The sequence below is a fragment of the Lolium perenne genome, chromosome 6 (genome assembly GCF_019359855.2).
Source record: "Lolium perenne isolate Kyuss_39 chromosome 6, Kyuss_2.0, whole genome shotgun sequence".
NCBI lineage: Eukaryota > Viridiplantae > Streptophyta > Magnoliopsida > Poales > Poaceae > Lolium > Lolium perenne.
The window spans coordinates 123,736,707-123,743,814 of NC_067249.2; positions in this window are offsets into that span (position 1 = coordinate 123,736,707).

The window sequence follows — 7,108 nt, forward strand, 5'->3', positions numbered from 1 at the left end:
GCCTCTCAGGAGCAGCCGGACACAGCTCTAGGAGCACCATTGTACTGTGTGATCATCATATACACTCATAGCAGGAGTAGAGGTTTTACCTCCACCGGAGGGCCTCGAACCTGGGTACGTCGCCGTGTCGCTCGTGCCCATACCCGCATCCGGATACCGCCGTGAGATCCCTCAGGAACCACTTCGATTAGCCACCCTATGGCATATGCCGTGACGATACCACGAAATTTGGCGCCCACCGTGGGGCCTTCAGCATCCTCGGCCGGTGTCTTCATCCGGACGGGCCTCACCACCACCACCGGCGAGCGAGTCGCTTCAGGCTTGATCTGGAGATTCGGCTCCCTCGACTGCGTCAGCGACAACGCTGGCTGCTTCGCTGACCGGCCCTTCCCAGCCGGCGGCAGCGTCATCTCCTTCGGCGGCTTCGACGTCTACGTCGCCACCGTCGCACCGCCGCGCTACCCGCGGCAGGTGCTGCGCTGCGCTAGCCCTCCTCCGCGAGCCGGCAGCAGCGCTCCCGCCAGCCCCGCCGTCGTGCAAGTCATGATGGCTGGCGACGAGCTCCCCACCAAGAACCCGCGCATGCGCGGCCCCGGCCTGGAGCGCAACATCGACCCCAACGCCTCCGGCTCGGGCCCAAAAGCGCCACCACCGCCGTCCCGACTGGACGCAGTCCGGGCAAAGCTGAGCACCCCGCTCACGCCTGGCGGAGACCCCACCGCCATCGAGGCGGACTTGGAGGCGCACCGCCAGCTCCTCCTCAAGCAAACCGAAGAACTGGCTGCTGCTAAGCGCCAGATGGAGATCACCCAGCGCGAGTACAACCGCGCCCACGGCCTCACTCCAGGCGGCGACGAGCCAAGCCGAGCTGGCCACATCCGCCGCAGGGGCCGCGACCTTGGCGCTGAGATCGCCCGCGACGGCGCTCCTTCGCCGGCTCCGTCCGCGGAGCTCCCCGTCTACAACACCCCCGACAAGAACGTGCGCGCGGCAGAAGCCGCCGCAGAAGAGATGAACCGCCTCGAAGGCGAAGAGTTACGCCGCCAGACCTGGCGGGTGACTGAGCTGCTCAACGCAGCCAACAGGCAGATCGCCGACCCCAGGTATGTCAATGCCCCCAGAGCTTCTCACGCTCGTGGAGCTGCAGGCAACGACAGGGGAAGGTGCCGGGGACACGGCCGAGTCCTCCTCCCCGGCACCAAGCCGGCGCCATGATTCCCGGGCCACGCACAGCTCGGGCCGGCCAAGCCACCAGCCGAGCGGCAGCCGCAGCCGGCCCCCTCCAAGCCGGAACCAGGAGCAAGACTCCGGGCCCCGCCGTCATCACGGGCCGGCTCCAGAAGCAAGCGGCGCACGCCAGCCGGCACACTCCCGGCTGGGCCCGCGCATCGAGCCCGCTGACGCCCGAGACCGCCTCGACCGGCTGGTTCAATCCCGCATCGCGGAAGAAGAGGGGCCAGCCGACCCAAAGTGCTTCGGGCCGCGGATCCTCAACGAGCCCATGGTCGATGGCTTCCAGCTCCCGCGCGACACCCCCAAGTACGACGGCACCGCCAAGCCGGAAGACTGGCTGCTGGACTACTCCACGGCAGTCGGCATCGCCAAGGGCAACAAGCGCTGGGCTGTGCGCTACTCCCCCCTCATGCTACTCGGCTCCGCCCGCACGTGGCTCAACAACCTACCAGCCGGCAGCATAAACGGCTGGCTGGACTTCGAAGCCGCCTTCATCAGCAACTTCACCGGCACTTATCGCCGGCCGGGTCGCCCTCAACAGCTTGAGATGTGCAAGCAGGGCCCGGACGAGACGGATCGCGCGTACCTGACGCGCTGGTGCGAGATGCGCAACTCTTGCGAGGGCGTGCACGAGATGCAAGCCATCAGCTTCTTCATGGGCGGCTGCCGACCCAACACCATGCTGTGGCACAAGCTACGCCGCAGCGAGCCCAAGACGATGGCCGCCTTGATGGTCATCGCAGACAAGTACGCGCTGGCAGAGGAAGCCGGCAAGGCGCCGGCTGATGTTTCACCGGCCCCAGCAAGACGGGACAACAACAAGCCGGCCGAGGGCGCCTCGCACGGCAGCCGGCGGGACAACTACCGCGGCAAGCGTCACAACGACCAGCCGGACCGCCGGTACGGCTCCGCCCACGTGGCCGCCGTGGCAGACAACGCGGCAGGCGGCAGTCGCCGCCAGAAGCAAGACCGGCAATGGAAGCCGAAGTACACCTTCGAGCAGATGCTCGACTCGCCGTCTAAGTACCACAGCGGCAAGAACCCCTCCAACCACACCACCCGCGACTGCCACTTCATGAAGCGGCTGACAAGCGGTGAACCCCTCCCGCCTCCCCCCCGCCTCCACCAGCCGGCGGGCCGGGTGGCCAAGCCGGCGCAGAGAACGCCAACCTCGAGCACCACGAGGCTAACCAAGTGCACCATGCCGGCCGATATCTGGCCGAAGACGCCACCTACATCATCTTCACCTCCGAGCCCGAGGACAGGACGAGCCAAGAGCGCCGTTCCCTCGAGGTCAACGCGGTCATACCGCCGGTCCCCCAGTACCTAAACTGGTCAGAGCAGGCCATCACTTTTGATCGCCGCGACACACCGGCTGTCCTGCCGAAGCCGGGCAGCTACGCCATGGTCCTCGACCCCACCATCGGCACAACCCGGCGCAGCGTGCGTTTCTCGCGCGTCCTCATCGACGGCGGCAGCAGCATCAACATCCTCTACCGCGACACCGCCCGCAAGCTGGGCATCCAGGAGGCCGAGTTGCGCCCCACCCCCACCGTCTTCCATGGCATCGTGCCAGGCCATTGCTGCCAGCCGATCGGCCGGATCACGCTGGAGGTGATGTTCGGGAAGCCGGACCACTTCCGCACCGAGAGAATCGAGTTCGAGGTGGTGGACCTCGTGAGTCCCTACCACGCGCTCCTGGGCAGGCCGGCCCTGACCAAGTTCATGGCGGTGCCCCACTATGGGTACCTGAAGATGAAGCTGCCTGGCCCCAAGGGGGTCATTACCGTAGCCGGCGATTATCGCCGCTCCATGGACTGCGCCACGCAGAGCTCCAAGATGGCCCAGACGCTGGTCATCGCCACCGAGAAGCAGCTCATCCACGACGCCGTCGCCCTCGCCAAAGCCGCGCAGACAGACATGCCGGCTGCGGGCAACCCGGCTGGGACGACTCACTTCCAGCCAGCCGACAACACCAAGAAGATCCTGCTGGACCCGGCGCAGCCGGACAAGTTCGTCACCATTGGTGCCGGCTTGAACAAGAAATAGGAAAGCGAGCTCACCAGCTTCCTCCGTGAGAATCGGGACATCTTCGCGTGGACTCCAAGAGACATGCCGGGTGTGCCGAGGGAGTTGGCTGAGCACCACCTCCACGTCCGGCCTGAAGCCAAGCCGGTGAAGCAGCCTCTCAGGCGCTTCGCCGAAGAACGAAGGAAGGCCATCGGTGAAGAAATCGCCCGGCTCCTAGCTGCCGGCTTCATCATGGAAGTGCTGCACCCGGACTGGTTGGCGAACCCGGTCCTGGTTTTGAAGAAGAACGGCTCCTGGCGCATGTGTATCGACTACACCAGCCTGAACAAGGCGTGCCCAAAGGATCCCTTCCCCCTGCCGCGCATAGATCAAGTCATAGACTCGACTGCCGGCTGTGAACTGTTGTCTTTCCTAGATGCCTATTCAGGCTACCACCAGATTCCTTTGAATCCGGCTGATCAAATAAAGACTTCGTTCATTACCCCGTACGGGGCTTATTGCTACACGACTATGCCGTTCGGCTTGAAAAATGCAGGCGCCACCTACCAAAGGTGCATGCAAAAATGCTTGCAGGATCAAATCGGCAGAAACGTTCACGCATATGTGGATGATGTCGTTGTAAAGACCAAGGAGACGACTACCCTCCTTGATGACCTGAGAGAAACCTTCACCAATTTGAGAAGATTCCGGATGAAGCTCAACCCGGCCAAGTGCACATTCGGCGTGCCGTCTGGCCAGCTCCTTGGCTACCTCGTCTCTCAGCGAGGGATCGAAGCCAACCCGGACAAGATCAGTGCCCTGGAGAAGATGGAACTGCCGCAGTGCCTCAAGGACGTCCAGAAGTTTGCTGGCTGCCTGGCCTCCTTGAGCCGCTTCGTCAGCCGGCTGGGGGAGAAGGCACTGCCCCTGTATCAACTAATGAAGAAGGCGGACAAGTTCGTCTGGTCACCGCAGGCGGATGAGGCTTTCCGTGACTTGAAGCGCGTGCTTTCAACCGCGCCAATCCTCGCAACGCCGGGTTCAATGGAGCCGATGCTGTTGTACATCGCAGCCACCAACCGAGTGGTTAGCGTTGTCCTGGTGGTGGAGCGCAGAGAAGCCGGCAACAGGGAGCAGCTGGTTCAGTGCCCAGTCTATTACCTTAGCGAAGTGCTCTCCCAGTCGAAGCAAAATTACCCCCACTACCAGAAGGTCACCTACGGCGTCTACATGGCGGCCAAGAAGCTCAAGCACTACTTCCAAGAGCACCCCATCAGGGTGGTTGCCACAGCACCCTTGGCGGAAATCATCGGCAGCAAGGATGCCAACGGCCGGGTTGCCAAGTGGGCCCTGGAGCTGGCCGCCCACACCATCCTCTACGAGCCACGCACAGCCATCAAGTCGCAGATCCTCGCGGACTTCTTCGTCGACTGGGCTGAGATGCAGTACCTGCCGCCTGTGCCGGATTCCACACATTGGAAGATGCACTTCGACGGCTCGAAGATGCGCAACGGCTTGGGAGCCGGCATCGTCATCACTTCTCCCAAGGGGGACCGGCTGGACTACGTCCTGCAGATCCACTTCGCCGCCTCCAACAATGTGGCGGAGTACGAAGCGCTCATTCATGGGCTGAAGCTGGCCAAGGAGATTGGCGTGCGTCGCATACTCTGCTTCGGCGACTCCGACTTGGTCATACAGCAAGCATCTGGCGACTGGGACGCGAAGGACGCCAACATGGCCTCGTACCGCTTCCATGTCCAGCAGCTATCCGGCTTCTTCGACGGCTGCGAATTCCACCATGTGCCACGAGCAAATAACGAAGCGGCTGATGCCTTATCCAAGATTGGCTCAACCCGGCAAGCCATTCCGCCGGGTGTCGCCTTGGCGGTTCTCAAGAAGCCGTCCATCATACCGTCACCGGACTCGGATTCAATATTCGTGCCGGCTGACCCGGGGGCTGCTCAGCCGAACCCGGGGGCTTCATCGCCCAAGTCGGGGGCTAACAAGCCAAACCCGCCGGCTAGCATGCCGAACCCGGGGACTTCTCAGTCCAACCCGGGGGCTTCATCGCCAAACTCGGGGGCTAGCAAGCCGAACCCGCCGGCTAGCAAGCCGAACCCGGCGACCATGCAGTCGAATCCGGAAGCTCCCACGCAGGAGGCCCTGTTGGTCAGCGTATTCGAGATAAGATGCGTACCTTCATGGGCACAAGAATTCCTCTCCTACCTCACCGACGGTGTGCTGCCTGATGATAGAGTCCAGGCCAGGCAGATCGAGAGAAGGGCCAAGGCCTATACCATCATCAACCACCAGCTGTACAAACGCAGCGTAAGTGGGGTGTTCCAGCGGTGCTTCGAGCCGGCTGAAGGGATTGAACTCCTACGGGAAATCCATCAAGGAGAGTGCGGACATCACGCCTCATCCAGAGCCATAGTGGCCAAAGCCTTCCGGCACGGTTTTTACTGGCCGACTGCGCTCAGAGACGCAGAAGATTTGGTGAAGAAGTGCAACGGCTGTCAGCGCTTCGCAAAGCAAAGACACCAGCCGGCTTCCGCCTTGAAAACCATCCCCATCACATGGCCGTTTGCCGTATGGGGCTTGGATATGGTAGGCCCATTCAGAACAGCGCGAGGCGGCATGACACATCTCTTGGTGATGATTGACAAATTCACCAAGTGGATCGAAGCCAAGCCAATCAAGAAACTGGACGGGTCCACAGCCGTCACTTTCCTCAAGGAAATCATTGTGAGATTCGGCTACCCCCACACCATCATCACCGACAACGGCACCAACTTCTCCCAAGGCATCTTCTCTCGCTATTGCGGGGAAATGGGGATCCGGATGGCCCTATCTTCTGTGGCACACCCAGAGTCCAATGGACAAGTGGAAAAGGCTAACGGCTTAGTCCTAGCCGGCATCCGGCCCCGGCTGGTGGAGCCGCTCGAGCGAGCAGCCGGCTGCTGGATTGAAGAACTGCCCAATGTGCTGTGGAGCCTGCGCACAACGACAAACCGCTCAGTCGGCTTCACACCATTTTTCCTCGTATACGGGGCCGAAGCCGTCTTGCCGACTGATATCGAGCATGACGCGCCAAGGATCAAGCTCTACACAGAAGCCGAAGCCAAAGAAGCTCGCGAAGATGGAGTTGACCTGGTCGAAGAGGCCCGGCTGCTGGCTGAGTCTAGATCTACTATCTACCAGCAAAGCCTCCGACGCTATCACAGCCGGAGGGTCCAGCCCTTAGCATTCCGAGAGGGAGACCTAGTGCTCCGGCTGATCCAGAGGACAGCCGGACAGCATAAACTGTCATCCCCATGGGAGGGTCCCTTCATCGTGAGCAAGGCAGTAGGCAATGATTCCTACTATCTCATAGATGCCCAAGAGGCTAAGAAAAACAAGCCGGACAAGGCTGACGAGGAGACTAAACGTCCCTGGAATGTCAGGTTACTCCGCCCATTTTACACATGAGAGCAGGAATGTATGTATCCCTTGTATCCCTTTTGTGAGTTATGAAAAAGCTTGCGCCAAGAGCGCTGTTTCCGACAAGTTTTTCGCGTACTTTACCTTGTTTCGCCAATTGGCTTGAACCCTCTCACGCGGTCGGCTCAGTAACGTGATCCGGTTTCCGACAGCCGGCTTCCGATCCAGCTACAGACCGCAACCCGGCTGTCCGGCTGGCGGGAGTAAGGCCTAGGGAGCCGGCACGCGAAAAACGACTAAGGGAAAGAGTAAAAGCGAGTTGACTTGCAACTTTTCATAAAAGTGCCGGATTGCCGAATTCAGCTCGTTCGACTGAAATACTGTCGGCCTCACCCAGCGGCCCGCTCTTGATCCGGCGACGGATCGCAAGTCGGACGTACGACCG